The sequence below is a fragment of the Sus scrofa genome, chromosome 7 (assembly GCF_054392235.1).
Source record: "Sus scrofa isolate SSC_HxYL_T2T_F1_AM1 chromosome 7, Sscrofa_HxYL_maternal_Yorkshire_Landrace_v2.0, whole genome shotgun sequence".
NCBI classification, from domain to species: Eukaryota; Metazoa; Chordata; class Mammalia; order Artiodactyla; family Suidae; genus Sus; species Sus scrofa.
The window spans coordinates 121,926,719-121,949,318 of NC_139389.1; the positions used below are offsets into that span (position 1 = coordinate 121,926,719).

The 22,600-nt window shown below is 43.5% G+C and overlaps 3 pseudogenes; 2 read left to right on the forward strand and 1 right to left on the reverse strand.

The window, feature by feature from the left end:
• The first annotated feature begins 1,111 nt into the window (after nt 1-1,111).
• Nucleotides 1,112-7,343, forward strand: LOC100154834 (small ribosomal subunit protein eS8-like; annotated as a pseudogene).
• A 3,305-nt stretch (nt 7,344-10,648) lies between these two features.
• LOC146401877 (U6 spliceosomal RNA) lies at nt 10,649-10,748 on the forward strand (annotated as a pseudogene).
• A 7,746-nt stretch (nt 10,749-18,494) lies between these two features.
• LOC100152430 (destrin-like) lies at nt 18,495-22,404 on the reverse strand (annotated as a pseudogene).
• Nucleotides 22,405-22,600: the final 196 nt, after the last annotated feature.

Below are 22,600 nucleotides of genomic sequence, written 5' to 3' on the forward strand. Positions count from 1 at the left end.
TTATTTTATTATTTTATTTTTTTTGGTCTTTTTGCCATTTCTTGGGCCACTCCCACAGCTTATGGAGGTTCCCAGGCTAAGGGTTGAATTGGAACTGTAGCCACTGGCCTACGCCAGAGCCACAGCAATGTGGGATCCGAGCTGCGCCTGCAACCTACACCACGTCTCATGGCAACGCCAGATCCTTAACCCATTGAGCAAGGCCAGGGATTGAAGCCGCAACCTCATTGTTCCTAGTTGGATTCGATAACCACTGAGCCACGATGGGAACTCCAAGCAAGATGTATTTTTTAAAGTTCTTCAGTTGATTTGGATGGACAGCCAGGATTGAGTACCATTGGTTTAAGATGTTTTAAGTTGGGTCATCTGTTACTTGTAAGAGACAGCACTCCAACTGATAGCCTTGGCAATCTGCATAGATCTTGAGGGTGGGACCATGCGTGGTGGTTAGGAGGAAGGGCTTTATCTCCTCCCAGAGCTCAGTTGCTTTAGAGAGTTTGGCTCAAATATTTATGCTTTCCATTTTTGGAACAGGACAAGACTCCAGCCTTGGGAAGGGAGAAGCTGTAGCACTGTGTGGGAAGATGATTTATAAAGATGCAGATTGGCTGGGAGACACATTGAGACTTCAATCCTGGGAGCACACCCAAGAAGTAGCAGTGTGGCATCAAGTAACACTTTCAGTTGTAAGCCACTGGGACTGATGAGTATGGACTGGTTTCTACAAGTGGGCTAAGGGAAATAACGGGTGAGAACAACACACAACCCTTTGCCCTCGCACAGTATATGTGGAAGATTTCATGGCATTCAGGAAGAAAAAAAGCCTTGTTCCCATCTCCCTACCTGTGCCTTTCCTTTTTGTTACTAATTCCTTAGTGCTTCCTTTCATTATTGACCTATTATCTCTCAGTTCTAAGTCCATCCTTCTACAGTGTGCCCTGGGATACTGGAGCTAGGGTTCTTAAAACTCTACTTTTCAGACTCCCTTGCCAATTTTGTCAGGTTCTCCCAGTAGGAGGCACTAAAAGGAGCCTGGAAGGCAGGAGGAGAGGAGAAGAGACCTTCCCTGTCTCCAGTTCCTGTTTGTGTCTCTCCAGGAGCAGCAGAAGTAATGGCTCAAGCTTCTAATTTCTTTCAATACTCCCAGCACCAGGGTCATCAGGCTGCATCAGAAGTATCAGAACCAGCTCTTTCCAGCTGGTGCCGAGCAACAGGCATCTCTGGGGACAACTGGCACAAACTCTGCAAGACCGGGGACAAGAGGAAGTCCTACCAGGAGAAGCGGAAGTATGAGCTGGGATGCCCCGCTGCAAACACCAAGGTTGACCCCTGCCGCATACACACAGTCCATGGGCAGGGAGGTAACAAGAAGTACCGGGCCTTGAGGCTGGATGTGGGGAACTTCTCCTGGGGCTCCGAGTGTTGCACACGAAAGACGAGGATTATTGATGTTGTGTACAATGCTTCCAACAATGAACTGCTCCATACCAAGACCCTGCTGAAGAACTGCATTGCGCTCTTTTTTTTTTTTTTTTTGTCTTTTTGTCCTTTTTAGGGCCGGACCCGCGGCATATGGAGGTTCCTAGGCTAGGGGTCCAATCAGAGCTATAGCCGCTGGCCTACCCCAGAGCCACAGCAACACTGGATCCAAGCCACGTCTGCAACCTACACCACAGCTCACAGCAACGCAGGATCCTTAACCCATTGAGCAAGGCCAGGGATTGAACCTGCAACTTCATGGTACTTAGTCGGATTCGTTAACCACTGAGCCATGACGGGAACTCTTGCACTGTGCTCATTGACAGCACACCGTATCTACAGTGGTATGAGTCCCACTATGCACTGCCCCTGGGCCACAAGAAAGAGGCCAAGCTGACTCCTGAGGAAGAAGAGATTTTAAACAAAAAGCGGTCAAAGGAAACTCAGAAGAAGTATGATGAAAGGAAAAAGACTGCCAGAATCAGCAGTCTCCTAGAGGAGCAGTTCCCTCCCGCAGGGCAAGCTTCTCACAGACGTCCCTTCAAGACCAGGCCAGTGTGGCCGAGAAGATGGCTATGTGCTAGAGGGCAAGGAGCTGGAGTTCTATCTGAGGGAAATCGAGGCTCGGAAAGACAAAGGAATCCTCCCTCCTGTCTTAGCTCATGTAATAAAGGTGTTTACTGTTCTAAAAAAAAAAAAAGAAGTACCAGAACCAGCCACACACCCTTATCCACTGGACCACACTCTCCAGGCCTTCTAGGCATCTATGAGGTCAGACCCTTCCTAGAAACCTGAGCACCAGGCTGTCCCTCGCCTCAAGCACCCACTTATCTGCCGTGGAAGTCCCTCATCACATGTGCTCCAAGGCCAAGCTTCCTGGGCTGCTCTCAGTCAGTGACTGAGTATGGCATGGATGCCAAGGCATGACCTGGGCGATGCACACCTCCTCTGATGAGTAAATTTGGTTGGAGGACCCAACCAATGACCTTGCCAAACCTTCTTAGATAGTCCTCAGTGAAGACATCGCCCAATGTTTCTTCCTTCCTATGGAGAGAGGGGTGGGGTGAGACTGGTTTATTTTAAGGAACCGCCTTATGTAATTATGGAGGCTTGGTAAATCCAAAATCTGCAGGGTATGCCAACTGGCTGGAGACCCAGAAAGAGTTGCAGTTTGAGTCCAAAGGCCATCTGCTGGCAGAATTCCCTCTTCTTTGGTGTATGTCAGTCTGTTTCTATTAAGGCCTCCAACTAATTAGGTACAGCCCACCTATATCATATGGGGTAATCTGCATTACTGTGTGTTTAAATGTTTAATCTTATCTAAAAATATCTTCTCAGAAACTCCTAGGAGTTCCCATCATGGCTCCAAGTGGAACAATCTGACTAGCATCCATGAGGATGCAGGTTTGATCCCTGGCTTTGCTCAGTGGGTTAAGGATCCAGTGTGGCCGTGAGCTGTGGTGTAGGTCACAGATGTGGCTTGGATCCCATGTTGCTGTGGCTATGGCATAGGCCAGGAGCCACAGCTCTGATTGGACCCCTAGCCTGGAACCTCCATATGTCATGGGTGCAGCCCTAAAATGACAACCCCCCAAAAAAAACAACAACGACAACAAGAAAAAACAAATTTCTAGAGTAATGTTTGACCAAGTGTCTGGGGGCTGTGGCCCAGCAAAGTTTATATATCAATTTAACCATCACACTTGTCTCTCTTTTCTTCATCTAGAATCAGACCTGCTCTAAGGTCTGACAGCTCTCCCAGCCTCCCATTGGGTCCTTCCTCACTTTCTTTCAGAGGTGTTCTAATGAATCGCTTGCACAGCTAATCCCCTTGGCATCTACTTTTCAAATCACCCAGACTAACACATTACTCTGTCCCCAAGATCTGCTAAATGAATTAATGAATCCATGAAGGTGAGCGCAGTCTGGCTGTGACATGTGACACTCGCTGATTACCAGGGTTGAATCCTCTGATACAGGCCACAGGAGGCTGTCCCCTTTCTCCCTCTCATTTCCTTCACTTATCTTTCAAAGTTTCAGGATGAAAGAGAATGGTCTACCCAGATAGAAGAGGCCATACTTCAGTCAAAAGTATATGAATGACTATGTTTTTTGCCTAAGATCTCTAAGTTTTCAAAGAGTCTCTTTTTATTTGAAATCTCAGGATAAGAATATGAACCAGGTTATTGATCAGTTGATCATCTAGCTATTGCCTGATAATTTCCTGGCCATGATGCTACCCTGAGAGGGATAGACTATTGCTAACTAGGCCTACACGCATCCCTGGCTTCTGGGCAGAGAAAGGTGGGTTATAAGCATGGGATGCTAATCATAGGTAGGGCTGTTTGGGGGATGCAGAGCATATGAGGAATAGAATCACATTTCATGATCTTCTGGGTACCAACCATTTACAGAGATGTCAAATGAGATTTAAATATAGAGAAAGAATGGCCCTCAAGGAGAAGAGAAGTCAGAAAAGAGGCAAAAAGAGACGTAAGGAGCACCGTGGAACAGATGAGGAGGAGTCCATCCTTGTCTCCATCGTAGTGAGATTGATAAGGCTGGTAACAGTGTGCCTTGAGCCTCACACACTTTTTAGAGTTCAATGCCATTCGATGACGCCATGCCTCACGATCCTCACTGGTGCTTAGAAGGGTAATTTCCCCTTCAAGGAGCAGGATTCTGCAAACTGCAAGTCCTGGAGCAAGTGCTCCCTTTTTGTCCTCCTCTGACCCCGCCCTCTCCTACTGACAACATTCTGACCTTCGTGCACGTTCCTCTGCTGTTGGTGGAAGACCAGCTGCTGTGAGGGCAGCCGTGTCTCTCTGCTGAAGAATCCTCACCTTGAGAATCCTCGCTGGGTTTCCCTCCAGCTCCACAACTCCAGTCAAGCTCTCTGATTGGCCCTTTTGAAGCTGCTGCCACTGGATGGAGGCAAAGGAAAATCATTGTCTTCACCATCAACCTGGGTTGGGGGTGGGGTGCTTCTGGGACCTAGCACTCTGAGAGGGCTTTTTGGAGAAATTCTGCAGAGCAAAGGAAGAGCAATGAACGGATGGATGATGTGGAGGCATCTCACAGGCTAAGGATGTGCAGGGAAGTCAGCCATGAGAGATGGCACGTCACGTGGTCCCCTCGCTACCAAGTTTTAAGAATAGGCAATAGATTCTTTGGTGATAAGAAATCAGAACAGTGATGACGTCATCAACTGAAGATGTGTGCTCTTTACTGTGTTTCTGTCTCACTTCGGTAAAAGGATAAAAATGCTCTCCTCTGGCTTCTCCAACCTCCCTTTCTTTTATTTTCAGAGTCTGTGTATAGGTGATGCCATGCAGTGTTTGTCTTCTCGCTGGCTTATTTCACTTACCATAGTGCCTCCAAGTTCCATCCATGCTGTCACAAATGGCAGGATTTCCATCTTTCTCATGGCCGAGTAATTTTCCATCATACATAAAGCATATTTTCTTTAACCATTGTTTAGCACAGTTTTCTGTGTGCTTATTGCTAATATACTATGTATTTTACGTGTTCTATGTTTATGGTTTTTCTGTTTTCTGTTTATTGCATATTTCTACCTAAGTATAAGCACCTTGAGAGGAGGTACTTTCTCTGTTTGTTCACTGACATATCACACAGGGTTAGAACAGTGTCTCATGCATTTTAGGGAACCGGCAAATACTTGTTAAATGAAGGACTGAGTGTTGGTTCCCGTCACTGAGATATCGAAAAACCCTCAAGATCCTTTGAGACACACATTGTCTTTCTTAGTTCTTAGGACATCCCATCGGGAGGTATCTATCTATCTATCTATCTATCTATCTATCTATCTATCTATCTATCTATCATCTGTCTATCTATCTATTTTTCTTTCTACAGGGAAGTATGTATCGGTTTCCTCTTCAATCAGATGAGAATACAGTGGCTCACCTGCCTGTATTAAAGTCACAGAGTTAGTGAGAATCACAGGTGACGTTTAAAGGCCAGCCTGCTGGTATCTAGTCTACCCTTTCTCCTTGGTGCTGTGCTTGGTTTTTACTTGAAAGTCAAATTCTTTGTTCAGCCACAGACCAGGCATCGTGCCCCTGACCCTCTAGCAGGACTGCAGGCCTCATGCCACCACGCACTGCGTGGCGGGACCGCCTCTCCCCTGAGTGCAGGCTCCCTAGCCTCCAGCACAAGACCTAGAGGGCAAAGGCTCCCCCGAGACAGCCCTGAGGGAGGCCCTGTGTCTCCCTGGTTCTGAGATAGCAAATCGGCATCAACATTTTCTAAGACTGGAGTTCTGGCTCCGTGGAAATGATTCTGACAAGCATCCACGAGGCCAAGGATTGAACCCACGTCCTCATGGTTACTAGTGGTATTCATTACCACTGAGCCACGAAGGGAACTCCCTTATATTTTTGTTTTTAGTGTGCACAGAGAAGCATGTCCTAGGAATCACTCACTGGCTGACCTCACTGGGCAGGATATGGGCCTCATTTTACCACTGTTTTATTGTTTGGGGGGCATTTCACATGCTTCTGCTGCATGGTTTCGTGGCTAAGAGAGCCTGCTTGCTTTTGTTGCTTTCCAGAGTGATCATTAATTTACAGGGCTCTCCCATACGTTTTTCCTGCTTACAATCCCCTAGTGGGATTAACTATTTCATCACCTGCTTTGACCCTTTACTCTGTCCCTGTCATCCGCAGCCCTCTGGAGGCTCAGAGGGGACGGCTTGTGTTCCTCAGCCTGGAGCCTCTTCCTTCATCTTCTCGGCCAGCTGCGTACATCTGCTCCCCCGACTCTGTTTCCGTCACCTGGTCTTTTTCTCTTCAGGGTCAAATCTCTCTCTGCCTTCCTCTTATAAGGGCACTTGTGAGGGCATTGAGGGGCCACATGTTTAATCCAGGATAATCTCCTCATCTCGAGGTCTTTATTCAGCCACATCTGCAAAGCCTCATCTGGTCATGTAAGGACATTCACAGATTCCAGGGAGCTGGATATCTTTGCAGGTCGTTGTTCAGCCTCCCACACACCTCCTGTGGTGTGTATGCTGGGCTTGGTTCCGAATGCGTGGCCATCAGCAGTGAGCCAGGCCTGCCTTGTGGGGACCACATTCTAGTGGGAGTGATAGCTCTTAAACAGAAAAATACAGGTGGTGATATGGGTTTGAGGGAAATAATGGGGACTCTAGGGCACAGAATAATAACAGGTTCTTCGTTTTGGAAGCCCCATGAGACGAATATGCTGACCTGGGTCAGGACCCACCCAGCGGTTCAGTTCATGTCCAGATGTCAAACTGGAACTGACATGGTGCAGTGAAATTGAGCAAAAGGCAGTAACATACACTAATATTTGGCAAACCTCTATCAGGCACTGGGGATGACATAAGTTTACTGCTGAAGCAGAGAAGTTGTCAGCTGTGTGAAGACCTTGGGAAGGTAGTTCTGACAGAAAGGACAGGAAGAACCAAGAAAGAAGGAGCTTGGCATGTTCCAGGTGCTCCAGGGAGGCCACTGTGGTTGGAACCTGGAGGGCGAGGGCGCCCTGGGAGGTGGGGGGTAGGACTGGAGGCAGGGGGTACTCCCGAGTGAAAGCAAATTCCCTTTAAATCCTGAGTCCTCTGGGAGTTCCCTGGTAGCCTAGGGGTTAGGATTCAGAGTTGTCACTGCTGGAGCCTGAGTTTGATCCCTGGCCCAGGAACATCTGATGCTGTCGGTGCAACCAAACCAAACAAAACAAGTCCTGAGCCCTTCAAGCTTTCCATACTCATCTTTGATTAAATTGCACTTTTCCTCCTTCTTGATGACTGTATTTTTGCCTGCTGATTTCAGATGATGATCAAGGCCAACTGCATGAGCTGTGTAGTTGCACAGACTCTCTGAAGGTCCCTATGCTGGGCTTATTTTGTTTGATTTATGGTTTGATATTTTTTATTTAATTTTTATTTTTTTTGGTCTTTTTGCCTTTTCTAGGGCCACACCCATGGCATATGGAGATTTCCAGGCTAGGGGTCAAATCAGAGCTTAGTCACCGGCCTACACCAGAGCCACAGCAATGCGGGATCTGAGCCATGTCTGTGATGTACACCACAGCTCATGGCAACGCTGGATCCTTAACCCACTGAGCAAGGCCAGGGATCGAACCCACAACCTCATAGTTCCTAGTCGGATTCATTAACCACTGCCCCATGACGGGAACGCCTGATTTATGGTTTTAAATAGCTTTATTGAAATATAATTCATGTGTGCTAGAATCCACCCATTTAAAGTGTACATTCATTGGTTTTTAATATATTCATAAGTTGTCAACACTTCCTTTTTCTTCTTTTATTAAAGTATAATTGATTTATAATATTATATTAGTTTCAGGTGTACAATATAGTGATTCAATACTTTAATAGATTATGCTCCATTTAAAGTTTTTATTAAATATTGGCTATATTGTTGTACCATACACTATATCCTTGTAACTTTTTTTTTTTTTGTCTTTTTGCTATTTCTTTGGGCCGCTCCCTCGGCATATGGAGGTTCCCAGGCTAGGGGTCGAATCGGAGCTGTAGCCAACGGCCTACGCCAGAGCCACAGCAACGCGGGATCCGAGCTGCATCTGCAACCTACACCACAGCTCACGGCAACGCCGGATCGTTAACCCACTGAGCAAGGGCAGGGACCGAACCCGCAACCTCATGGTTCCTAGTCGGATTCGTTAACCACTGCGCCACGACGGGAACTCCCCTTGTAACTTATTTATTTTATGTCTTAGGTTGTACCTCTAAGTCCCCTGCCCCACCTTGCCCCTCCCCCTTCCCTCTTCCTGCTGGTAACTAGTCATTTGTTCTCTGTATCTGTGAGTTTGCTTCTGTTTTATCAATTCATTTCTTTTATTTGATAGATTCCACTTACAAGTGATAACATACAGTATCTGTCTTTCTCTGGCTTCATAAACCTAATACCTTCTGGTCCATCCATGTTGTTGTGAATGGCAAAATTTCATTCTTTTTGTGGCTGAGTAATATTCCATTGTGTATATTATCCATTCATCTGTTAATGGACACTTAGGTTGCTTCTGTATCTTGACTATTGTAAATGATGCTGCTATGAACATGGCAGTGTATAGATTTCTTCAAATGAATCTTTTTGTCTTCCTCAGATGTATACCCAAGAGTGGAACTACTATCTTACACCTGTCAAAATGGCTATCATCAAAAAGACCACAAATAGCAAATGCTGGTGAGGTTATGAAGTAAAGGAAACCCTAGCACACTGTTCATGGGAGTGTAAACGGGTAGAGTCATTTTGAAAAACAGTATGGAATTTTCTCCAAAAACTTAAAAATATAACTACCATATCATCAAGCTTGGTTTAATGCTTTGCTGATGCATCTTGAAATTTTTAATTGTTTTTGAAAAAGGGGTGTGCTTTTTCATTTTGCACTGGGTCCCACAAATTACGTATTTGGTCCTAATAGGTCTATTGACAAACCGAGCAACCAGCTCCCTTTCTTCCAGGGTCCTTCTAAGGATCCCAGCCTACAGTTCACTCCTCGTGTGGACAGTAGCTTGAAGCCTTTGGGAGAAAAAGCCCCTTTCCCACTAGAATTTGTATTTGGAGATGACATGCAGGTGTATGGAATTGGTTTAGGCTTAAATAGAAACACAGTGTTTTAAATATCTTTTTTTTTTTTTTTAATGGCTATATCCACTGCATAAGGCAGTGTTGGGCCAGGGATTGAATCTGAGCTGCAGCTTCAACCTGTGCTGCAGCTGTAAAAACACTGGATCTTTTAAATAAACCCTGTGACAGGCTGGGGATTGAACCTGTGACCCTGCAGTGACCTGAGAGTCTGCAGTGGAATTCTTAACTCACTGCACCATGGTGGGAAGTCCAATTTTAAATATGTAAAGCTAGGCTAGGAACCAGTTGGACATCCTTGTAATTTGCAAAGATGCATCTTTGACAGTGAAGGAAATTCTGAAAAGGGCTAACGTGGACTGGTCTGAACCATGGGTCAGGCCAGGCATGGGCAAAGAAAGACCAAGGGTTTGCCAAAAATCTCCAAGGAGAACCAACAGAGAAAAACTAGAAGAGGAAGGATAAGGAGGTACAGTGTTTTCTGTGTGTCACAGGGGTGGGCAAGTCTCCAGGGAAGCCTGACATATAAGACATGGTTCCTACCTTTGAAGGGAATTAATAATAATAATAATAACAAATGGGAAACAGCAGACATTTATTGAGCACATATAAGAAAATGACATTCATCATTTCAGTGAAGCCACACCTGAGTCCTATGAGACAGGTGAGATTATTATTCCCATCTTTTCCAAACGAAGGCTAAGTGACCTGTTCAAGGTCCCACGGCTTGGAGGAAGCCAGTCTGATGGCACCTGCCTGGGGGATCCAAGTGCTGGCTACCCCGTAGTGCTGCTATAGGAGGGCAAATGATAAGGGGGAAAACGGGGAGGTGCTGGCTGGCATTGCACCAGCAATACATAGAAGGGGCCCAGAACCACAGAGTGATGCATCTAAACTGGCTCGGAGCTGGGGGGAGCCTGGGGGAAGGAAAGGAAGCAGAGCTTCCCAGGGAACCTGTCACAGGAGTTAAAACCAAGGAAAGCTTTCCTTCTTCCAAAATTAAGTCCCTGTCTTAATCCAAGTGGGCTGCTACAACAAAAATACCATAGACCAGGTGGCTTCCAAACAATAGAAATTTATTTCTCACAGTTCTGGAGGGTAGAAGTCCAAGATCAGGTGCCAGCATGGGTGGGTTCTGGTGAGGCTCTTCTTCCAGGATGCAGACTGTGACTTCTTGTATCCTCATTTGGCAAAGATGGGAAGCAAGCTCCCTCCTGACTCTTATAAGGGCACTAATCCCATCACAAGGGCTCCACCCTCATGACCTCACCTATTACCTCCCAAAGGCTGTACCTCTGAATACCACCATACTGGGGCCCAGGGTTTCAATACCCCTGAATTTGGGGAGGTACGTTTTGGTGCGGGGACACGAACATTCAGTTCATAACAATGACTTCTTCCTAGCTAGAGCCTCAGGCTTTTGGAAACCAAAGCCAGGAGGAGGCTCCTGGGTTGTTGTTACAGCCCTCTTGGGAGAGCCCGCCTGCTTGAATGAAAAGGTCAGTGAAAGAAAATAGCAGGATAAAGAAAGTTATTATTAAAACAAAATTACCCTGGTACTCGCTTCGGAAGCACATGTACTAAAATTGGAATGCTACAGAGATTAGCATTCTGTGCAAGGAGGGCACGCACATTTGTGAAGCATTCCATATTTTCGGAAAATAATATTTTTAAAAAGAATGTAAAGATATATGACTGAGTCACTTTGTTATATAGCAGAAATTGGCACAACATTGTAAATCAACGGTACTTTAATAAAAAAAGAATTAACATAAAAACAAACAGGGAGTTTCTGCTGTGGCTCAGCAGGTTACAAGCCCAACTAGTATCCATGGGGATGTGGATTTCATCCCTGGCCTCGCTTGGTGGGTTAAGGATCCAGCATTGCTGTGAGCTGTGGTGAAGGTCACAGATGCGGCTCGGATCTGACGTTGTTGTGGCTGTGGCGTAGGCTGGCAGCTGCAGTTCTGCTTCTACCATTAGCCTGGGAGCTTCCATGTGCTGCAGGTGTGGCCCTAAAAAAAATAAAGCAAACCAACAAACCAACAAAATTACCCTGCCCCACACTTCTCGGTTCACAAGCTATAAGTGCACTGTGCTCCTTTAGCACAGTCAGCTTTTTTATGGGAAGTCATAGTGTTGACTTTATTATCATTTGGAAGCTATGATTTCAAGGACCTAAAATAAATTTAGATTAGGCAAAACAATCTTTCAGGCAGATAATAATTACTCACCAAATTTTATCAGCTACAGGCTTTACTGTTTTCGATTAAAATGAACACGAGTTGAATTCTTACTCATTTTCAGCATTGAATAGGGATAGTGGATAGAACTCATTTTTGGAGGGGGGGGCATCAACTTATTTATTTACTTATTTTAACTTTAAAATGTCCACTTTTATTTGAGGCAAATTTGATTTAAAATGTTTAAGCACAGGAGTTCCCATTGTGGCACAGCGGGAACGAATCCTACTAGGAACCATGAGGTTGTGGGTTCGATCCCTGGCCTTGCTCAGCGGGTTAAGGATCTGGTGTGGCCCTGAGCTGTGGTGTGGGTTACAGATGCGGCTCAGATCCTGAGTTGCTGTGGGTGTGATGTAGGCCTGCAGCTGTAGCTCCAAGGAGACCCCTAGCCTGGGAAACGCCATATGCCAAGGGAGCGGCTCAAGAAATGGCAAAAAGACAAAAAAAAAAAAAAAAGTTTAAGCATAAAGGTGTTAGAGAAAGTGTATCAGGACTATAGTTAATTGAATTCACTCCTGTGTGTTTGCGTGTGTACATGTGTGCATGTGCATTTTGTTACTTTTTTCTTCCAGTTTTATTGAGATATAATTGGCACATAGAACTGTATAAACTTAAGGTGTACAGAATAATGATTTGACTAACATATATCATGAAATGATGACTACGATAAGTTTAGAGAACAACCACCCTCTCATATGGATATCAAAAAAAGAAAAAGAAGAAAAAATTTCTTTGTGATAACTCTTAGGATTTACTCTGAACAACTTTCGTGTGTAAAATAGAGCAGCGATAATCATATTATTCATGTGGTGCATTCTATCCCTAGTACTTATTTATCGTATAACTGGAAGTTTGGAGCTTTTGATCACCTTCATCCAGTTCCCCTCTGCCAAGCCCTGACCCGTGATAACCACGAATCTGATCTCTTTTTCTATGAGTTTGTTTGTTGTGTAGTATAGTTCACCTACGACCCTATGTTAGTTTCTATTATATGACACAGTGGTTTGATATTCTATACCTTACATGAAGATCACCGCAATGCCAAGTGACCATCTGTCATCATACAAAGATATTACATTATTATTGGCTGTATTCTCCTGGCTGTACATTTCATTCCTGTGGCTCCTTTATTTTGTAACTGGAAGTTTGTACCTCTTAATCTCCTTCAGCTAATTCACTCAGCCTCCTAGAGCCTCCCCTTCAGCAACCACTTGTTAGTACTCTGTTTCTCACGCTCTCCTTATTTGGTCATGTTTGTTCATTCATTTTGCTTGTTAGTTTATACAGCTAAGTGAAATCATATGGTACTTGTCTTACTCTCTCTGACTTCTTTCACTTAGCATAATACTCCTTAGGCCCATCCATGTTGTCTGTCCCAAAAGTCAAGATTTCACTCTTTTTTGTGGTTGAGTAATATTCATATATATCATATCTTCTTTATCTGTTCCTCTATCAATAGGCATATAGGCTGTTTCCATGTCTTGACTACTGTGAATAATGCTGCAGTGAGCATGGGAGTACATAAAAATATATATATATATTTGTCTTTTTTAGGGCTGCACATATATTTTTGAATTATTGTTTTTATTTTCTTTATTAAAAAAAACAGAAGTGGAATTTCTGGATGGTATGATAGTTCTATTTTTAATTTTTTTTTTGTCTTTTTTTTTTAGGGCTGCACTAGCAGCATGTGGAGGTTCTCAGGTTAGGGGTCTAATCGGAGCTACAGCTGCCGGCCTACACCACAGCCACAGCCACATCAGATCCGAGCCACGTCAGCGACCTATACCGCAGCTTGTGGCAATGCCGGATCCTTAACCCACTGAGCGAGGCCAGGGATTGAACCTGTAACCTCATGGTTCCTAGTAGAATTTGTTTCTGCTGTGCCACAATGGGAACTCCTATTTTTAATTTTTTGAGGACTCTCCATACTATTCTCCATAGTAGCTACACCAATTTACATTCCCATCAACAGTGCCTGAGGGTTCCCTTTTTTCCACATCCTCACCAACACCTTGTAATTTGTTGTCTTGTTTTATAATGGCCATTCTAACAAATGCGAGGTGGTATCTCAATGCAGTTTTGATTTGCATTGCCTTGAAGATTAGTGGTGTTGAATATCTTTTTACGTCTCTGTTGGCCATCTGTATGTCTTTCAAAAAATGTCTGTTTAGGTTGTCTACTCATTTTTTAATTGGGTTGTTGGGTTTTTTGTTTTTGAGTTGTGTGAGGTCTTCATGTATTTTGCATATTAACCCTTTATCAGATATAACAATGGCATTTGTTTATCTTTGCTTTTGTTTTCCTTCCCTGAATAGGCATATCCAAAAAATATTGCTGAGATCAATGCCAAAGAGCGTACCACCTATGTTTTCTGCTAGGAGTTTTATTGTTTCAAATCTTATATAAGCTTTTAATCTATTAAGAGTTTATTTGTGTACATGGTGAGAGAAAGTAGCCCAGTTTGATTCTTTTAGCTGTCTTCTTTTGATTCATGTAGCTGTCTGGTCTTCCCAATATCATATATTGAAGAGGCTTTATTTTCTTCACTGTATATTCTTGCCTCTTCTGTCATAGATCAATTGACCATGAAAGTATGGGTTCATTTCTGGGCTCTTTATTCTGTTCCATCGATCTACATGTCTATTTTTGTACCAATATGATACTTTGATCACTGGAGCAAAATCCTCAACAAAATACTAGGAAGCCAAATCCAACAATACAAAAAAAAGATCTTACACCATGATCAAATGAGATTTATTCTAGAGATACAAAAAGATGGTTCAATATCCACAAATCAATCAGTGTGATGCACCACATTAACACACTGAAGAATAAAAATCATATGAACATCTCAATAGATACAGAAAAAACTTTTGACAAAATTCAACATCCATTTATGATAAAAAAAAAACACTCTCAATAAAGTGGGTGTAGAGGGAACATACCTCAATGCAATAAAGACCATATATGATAAACGATCAGCCACATCATATTTAATGGTGAAAAGCTGAAGGCATTTCTTCTAAGATCAGGAATAAGACAAGGATGCCTCTCTGGCTATTTTTATTCAACATTCTATTGGATGTTCTAACCATATAATCAGATAAGAAAAAGGAATCCAAATTGGAAAGGAAGAAGTAAAACTGTCACTGTTTGCAGATGACATGATAAAACACACAGAAAATGCTAAAGACATCACCAAAATCTATTAGAACTAATTAATGAATTTAATAAAGTTGCAAGGTACAAAGTAAATATACAGAAATCTCTTGAATTTCTTTTTTTTTGTTTTGTTTTGTTTTGTTTTTCAGGGCCTCACCTGTGGCATATGGAGATTCCCAGGCCAGAGTTCTAATCGAAGCTGTAACTGCTGGTCTGTGCCACAGCCACAGCAACGCAGCATCTGAGCCACATCTGCAGCCTACACCACAGCTCATGGCAATAAATGAGACCCAGGGATCGAACCTGCAACCTCGAGGTTCCTAGTCCGATTTGTTTCCACTGTGCCACGATGCAAACTCCTTGAATCTCTGTATGCTAGCAACTATCAGAAAGAGAAATTAACAAAAACAAAATCGCACTTATAATCATACCAAAAAGAATAAAACATGTAGGAATAAGTCTAACGAAGGAGGTAAAAGACCTGTACTTGGAAAACTACAGATGCTAATGAAAGAAACTGAAGATGACAAAAACAAATGGAAAGATACGCCATGCTCATGGATTGGAAGAATTAATGCTGTTAAAATGACCATACCACCCAATGCAATCTCTATCAAAATGCCAATGTCGTTTTTCACACAATTAGAACAAATGATTCTAAAATCTGTACAGAAACACAAAGGACCCCAAGTAGCCAAACCAATCCTGAGAAAGAAGAAAAAAGCTGGAGGTATCATGCTCCATGATTTCAAACTATGGTGCTAAGCAATAGTCACATGAACATCAACCTATTTATGATAAAAATTGAAATAACCAAAACACAACAAGCGTATAGGGAAGGAAATGTGTGTGAATTTGCTACCACTTTTTTTCTTTTTTATTATGTTAAAATACAAATAACCTAAAAGTTACCGTCCTTACCATTTTTAACCATACACTTCAGTGGTATTAATTACGCCCACTTGGTTGTGCAGTCATCATCACGATCCAGCTCCACAGCGCGTTATATTGTAAAACTGAAACTCTATATTTATTTCACAGTAACTCCCCAACTCCCCTCCCTCCAGCCCCCGGCAGCCCCGATTCTACTTTCTATCTTCATGATTTTGACTGCACTAGCTAAAGTGGAAGAAGACAGTATTTTTCGTGACTAGCTTATTTCACTCAGCATAATGTCCTCAAAGTTCATCCATGTTGTAGACATCACAGCAATTCCTTCCTTTTTACGGCTGAATACTAGTCCATGTATGTATATACTGCATTTTGCTTATCCATTCATGCATCGATGGACCCCTGGTTTGCTTCCATGTTATGGCTATCGTGAACAACCTGCTGGATGGATAAATATCTCTTTCCATTATTTTGGAAATATACCCAGAGTGGGATTGCTAGATCCTGTGGTAATTCTATTTTTAATTTTTTGAGAAAGCTCCATAATGTTGTTTTCCACAGCGGCTATCCCACTTTACATTCCCACCTAGAAGAACTTGGTGCACAAGAAGAACTCAGTTTGATTCATCGGAATTGTATTACTCACCTACTGTAGGAAGGGAGCTGGGCTAGACTTGGGGGGGGGGCAGAGAGATGGAGAGGATATTGCCTTTATCCTGAAGAGTACACAAATTTATCTTACTAATTATATTAAGTTAGAGAAGTTTGTTTAAATTACTACATGTTGAAAGATTAAATTTTTATAGAAAATATGCAATTTAAAATACTTTTTTTTTTTTTTTCTTTTTCTAGGGCCACATCTGTGGCATATGGAAGTTCCCGGGTTAGGGATTGAATCAGAGCTGCAGCTGCCAGCCTACGCCAAGGCCACAACAACGCCAGATCCGGACTGCCTCTGCGAACTTCACTATAGCTTGTGGCAAAGCCGGATCCTTATCCCACTGAGCAAGGCCAGGAATCAAACCCGCATCCTCAGGGATACTGGTTGAGTTACCGCTGAGCCACAGTGGGAACTCCTGCAATTAAAATACTTTTTAAAGAAAGTAAACAGAATATGGCCATCCAGTTGTCGGCTTCCCCAATCAGAGAAGCAGCAAACCAACCCTCTAGGATGTCTTCCGAAAAAAGAAAATTAGACTGTTTTGCTATTTCTTCTTCCATCTTCAGCAGCCAGCTGAGACAGGTGATATTTCAAAAAAGAAGACCCAGACAAACACTATAACCATGCCTCCAGGCATTCTAACTTGGACCAGGTCAGACCACCTGGGGTGCATACTTCCATCTCATTAATTTTGCCCTTGCACAGATGTCTTCACAGAGTGGAAGGTATATTAGGAATATTTTTGGAGTCAGACAGACTGGGACTCCCACTCCAGCTGCTTTGCCTCCTGGCTGTATAATCTTCAGTAAGGAACCCAGTATCTCCTTGTGAAAAAAATCCTAAGTCCTGCCTTTGCTGGAAATGAACCCTCCCTTCCCCTGTGATAGTCTGTAATGCAAACTCCTATTAGTGTACATTTTATATCTTACCAGGCAGGATTATTTGATCACCAGCTTGTCCTCTCCTAGCATCCTGACAGCACGGAGTATAGCTGCATTGTACCTGCATCCCCAAGACATGGCACAGAGCCTGGCACATGGTGGAGGTGTTAGGAGGCATACCTACAGCTGGTGTTCTGCAGAAGCTGCCACACCTATTGGGCAACACTGTTCACGACCCACCTAACACTGTGACAGGGCCTCTGACAGTACCATCCGGTATTAGAGAGATCAAAGTGATGGGAACTAATGAAGCAGAACCAGATTCTAGCCTCAGCCCCCTTATGCCAAGAACTGCCTTGTATCTATCTTTCTTTAGCTCACCTGTGATGTGATTTTCAATACTGGTCCCTGTTCAGTCCCTCCAAGGAGGAGGCAGTACCGGTAGGGATTCCACCTGGGCCCCAGGGTGATGATTCAAATTCCCTTTGAACTGCCCTCTCTTATACCTTATCAGTGGGAGAATGTTAACAGTTTGGCTCTGGGCAGTTGGGTTCATGTAAGGCTGAGTATGTCCTATTTTTTTTTTTTTTTAGCATTTTTATTGCTGTGCCTGTAGCATTCAGAAGTTCCTGGGCCAGGGATTGAACCCATGCCACAGCAGCGACATGAGCCACTGCAGTGACAGTGCTGGGTCCTTAACCCACTGAGTCAACAGGGAACTCCTGAGGCTATTCTATTTTTAAGGTTCATAGGATCTAGACTCATTCTCTGAAAAGAAGATCCTACCCTTCCCATCCCCAGCCACATGTGTGTTGTCTAATTCAAAAATTACTCTTTAAATACTCTGTATCAAAACCCCACATCTCTGTAGTGGATTGAATGGTACCCTCCCCCAAAAAGATATGTCCAGGTCCTAACCCCCAGAATCTGTGAGTCTGACATGTGGAAAGTGAGTCTTTGTAGATTAATTAAGTTAAGGATCAGGAGATGAGATCATTCTAGATTACCTGGATGGACTCTAAATCCAACGAGACATTTCCTTCTCAGAGGAGGAAACTTAAAGATGGAGGCGGAGATTGGAATGATGTAGCCACCCCAGAAGCTGGAAGAGACGTGGGATAGATTCTTCCTTCGGACTTTGGAGGGATTGCAGCCCAGCCAAATGAGAATACATTTCTGTTGTTTTAAGCCACCAAGTTTGTGCTTACGTGTTATCATAGTAGCCCCAGGAAATGAATACACTTTGCAAGTTTCAGTTTCCTTAATTTGTAAGATGGAGTAAGCATGGAAAACACTGGGATAGAATAGTTAACAATGAGAATAATTTTTATTTTATTTTATTTTTTGGCCCGTAAGGCTTTAATTTCACATCAGTAATACTGTGGTCTTTAGATTTATTTAGGGCCATGTGCACACGTTCGTAGAGTAGTGAGTTTACTCTAATAAATGACAAGGCAGCACCCCTCAGTGAGTCCCTGGCCTCAGTGTATTTGCTTTACTTATGTAGCAAGAGGGTGACATTGAACATGGAAGCTTTTAATCTGTGGCACTGAATGATGACCTACACAGGGCATCCTTCAAAAGCTACAATCATGGATCCACCTAGTTTTTCAGCAATTCAAGACCAATTGCAGTCTTCTGGATCATTTGCTTGACATTCGTGTTTTATGGCTTGAAATTTCTCGTTGGTTGTGTCCTTGGAGCTCACATAGATCTTTTTACTTTTCAGAGGTGCTAGTTTCTGGTGTCCATAAAAAACCATCAGCTCCACTTTTCTCGATTCCTTGGTGTCAAAGCTTGCATCCTACAAAGCATAGCGACAATTTTTCAGGAAGGAGTCTCACAAAATGCTTGAAAAGATGGATTATCGTTACACCAGCGTGTCCAGCCAAGATCTCTTTGCCTTCCTCTACAATGATGGACTTTTTGCCTGTGCTGAGACAAAAAAAAAAAAAAAAAAAAAAAAGTGACAGCCTTCTTTCTTTTCTTTTTTCTTTTTTGGTCTTTTTAGGGCTTCACCCAAGGCATATGGAGGTTCCCAGGCCAGGGGTTGAATCAGAGCTGTGGCTGCTGGTCTATGCCACAGTCACAGCAACATCAGATCTGAGCCACATCAGCGACCTACACCACAGCTCACAACAACACTGGTTCCTTAACCCACTGAGTGAAGCTGAGAATGGAACCCACATCCTCATGGATGCCAGTCAGATTTGTTTCTGCTGAGCCCCGACAGGAACTCCTCTTCTTTCTTTTTTTTTTTAAATTTCTTCTGGTGTGGAGCACTTCTGAACTTTCATGTCTTAAAAAATGCAACATATACAGGAGTTCCCATTGTAGCTCAGCAGTAATGAACCCAACTAAGATCCAAGAGGATGTGAGTTTGATCCCTGGCCCTGCTTGGTGGGTTAAGGACCTGGTGTTGCTGTGGGATGTGGTGTATGTCACAGAGGTGGCTCAGATCTGGCCTTGCTGTGGCTGCAGCATAGGCCGACAGCTGCAGCTCCAGTTCGACCCCCAGCCTAGGAACTTCCATATGCTGTGGGTTCAGCCCTAAAAATTGGAGGGAGAAAAAAAAGCTACTTACTTCAGCAGCAACTTGAACTCCTGAGACCTTCTGAAGACTGGGGCACCGGGTACCCCCTCACCTGCTTGGCTCCGTGGGAGCTGGGGTAAGGTCCTCCCTCAACAGCAAGGGAGGAGGAGCCAAGCTTGGGCTGGCACCTGCAGGCAAGGACTGCCCCCAGGGGAAGGGCTTTGTGGCACCCAGCTTACTGTGTCATCATTGCCCTTACATAAAAGTAACCCAGAATAATTTGTAAAATGCAGAACATGTGTCTAATATGTTTATATGTATTACTAGTGAGAGAAACATTACAGAATTCAATTCTGGGAAACACTTGATACATTTTGCTTCTAATGAGGAATTGGTAGCTTTTTTTTTTTTTTTTTTTTGGCTGTCAAGAATCTCACTGTTAAAGCTTTATTTAATTACAGTAACTGCATACATTCTTTTACTTTTCTTACTCCTAATTGTCTGGTTGTCCACCTCTGATTATACCACACTTTTAGCTGCTCAGAACGATGGCTGGCTATCTATATGGTTCATTCCAGCCCATATCCATCCTCTTTTTTTCTTTTATTAATGGAAGTCCCTTCTGGGTGAGGTGTGACCATGTGACTAAGTTTTGGCCATGAGGTGTAAGAGTAAGTTTTGTGTGGGAATTCTAGGAAGGCTTCTTAAAGGTGCTGACCCATTGGAAGGGGGGCCTCTTTTCGTTTCCTTTCTTCATCCAGTTTGTTGACTTGGGCCGTCTTGGGCCATGCAGCACACCAGCAGCCGTCTTGGGCCATAAAGCATTCCAAAGAATGAAAGCCTGCACAAGGATGATGGAACAAAAAGATGGGCACTGGGTCCCTGATGCCTGGAAAGTCACCCTATTTCTAGAAATCTAGCTGGAGATTTCTTTTCTCACCCATCTTTTTAGGACCATGCCCCCAGCGTATGGAAGTTCCCAGGCCAGGGGTTGAATTGGAGGTACAGCTGCTGGCCTACACCACAGCCATGGCAATGTGGAATCCAAGCCATGGATTTGAGCTATACACTATAGCTCACGGCAACACTGGATCCTTAGTCCACTGAGGAGGCCAGGGATTGAACCCATATGATCATGGACACTAGTTGAGTTCTTTACCACTGCGGCACCATGGGAACTCCCTTATTTATTTATTTTTTAAAAAATAAAATTGCTACACAATCTTTTTGCAGTGCTTCCCAGAACTCTTTAAAAATGAGTTTCAGGAGTTCCCGTCGTGGCGCAGTGGTTAACCAATCCGACGAGGAACCATGAGGTTGTGGGTTCGGTCCCTGCCCTTGCTCAGTGGGTTGACGATCCGGCGTTGCCGTGAGCTGTGGTGTAGGTTGCAGACGCGGCTTGGATCCCAAGTTGCTGTGGCTCTGGCGTAGGCTGGTGGCTACAGCTCCGATTCGACCCCTAGCCTGGGAACCTCCATATGCCACGGGAGCGGCCCAAGAAATAGCAACAACAACAACAACAACAAGACAAAAAAAAAAAATGAGTTTCAGATTCACCCCCTTTGTCTTAGCACTTCTGTGTATGTGGTGATCAGACAAAAATTAATTTTGCCTATATAGATGTGCCCTTTGTTGTGGGCTGGTTCAAATCCATTTTGGAAGGGGCTGAAGTATAAAGAAATAAGCTACATAATAATAAACAGAGTGGAAAAGTACCATCAAGCGGTAGCCTCCTTCTATCTTCTTTACTGAAAAAATGAAGAAAAATTTACATTAGCATAGTACTTGTATGTAAAAGAAAGTGTCTAATGAATATTCTATCAAGTATATATTACATCCCCATAGGATTTATTGATATCATTCACCTGCAGAGAAAAATCACTTTCTCACAGATTAAACCAAGAAAACTACCAGCCGACTCTCTGTCCAAAGTGTCATAAATTTTGTATTAGTGAACTAATGAGATTTAATAAAATCCAAATTAAGTCTAACAGTACTTTGGAAAGAATTTTTCTTTCCTCTCAACCCGAGGTCTTTGCACTCATCTTCAAAGGAAGCATTAATGAGAAGCAATAAACCCCAGCATGATAGTGATTACATTTCATGAATTAAACAGAGGTACTTTTGCAAAATGGTAAATTCAATCAGCAGAACAGATATTTTTCTTTCTCAGCCAAACTCAGGACCACATGAGTCTCTAGATTTTGGCATCAGTGATGACATTTTGCTTCTTTCTATAATCGAGTATGTTTTTAAATATCTCCAAAATAATTTTGCAAAATTATAATTAGCGTCTTTAAAAATAGGGCCTGCCTTCGCCTCCTTTTCCGTCTCCCTCCACTCCCAAATGTGGTGGCTGTTGGGCAACCCTGAAGATAATCATGGCTCTGAGTATAGAATGCAGCTTTGAGATTCTGGATTCTCTGTTTTAAGTGAGAAGCACCAGCTTGGAAATCATTTCTCCCAGTCACTGTAGGTTTTCCAATGTGTTGGCAATAAGAAACAGCAGCCTGCTGACAGCATTTTAAATGACCTACATTTGTGTGGAAAGCCATGTGGTCCAGCCCAGCAGGATTAGAGAGCGGGGGAAAATGCTCTGGCACTGACTGTGTATCAGCACAAGCCGACTCCAGATCCTTCCTGCTTGGTTTCTCCATCTCACCATCTGCATAACTGCTGATTCATTAGGCAGGTGCCTCTCCTGCTGCTGGAAGGGACATTTGTTCCCTATAATTTGCCATTTTTCCAAATGGTTAAGGGAAATTGGACTCACTGCTGGATACCAGAGGCAGGCAAGGCCGGGAAAGATGTGGACCAGTTACAGCCAGCCCTTCCCTGTGTAAATGCCATTTGCAGGATCAAGGCTCAAATGGCTAAAGGCGTCCCAGCTAACCTGGAGTGGAAATTTACCGGGGCAACCAGCAACCATCACCGCCATTTTTGGAACGGCTCTAAGTTGCCTCCTGTTATACCCATATCTATCAACTGATGTATTTGAATTTTGGTTTGGAGAATATTGTCACTGTATTCAAAGTTTAAATAGACTGCGCAGAGCATGTGTCTTATAAATATGTCCAAATCATTGTAACTCAGAAGCCAGGAAGTAGAAAGGGGCTCCCATACATTTCCAGAGC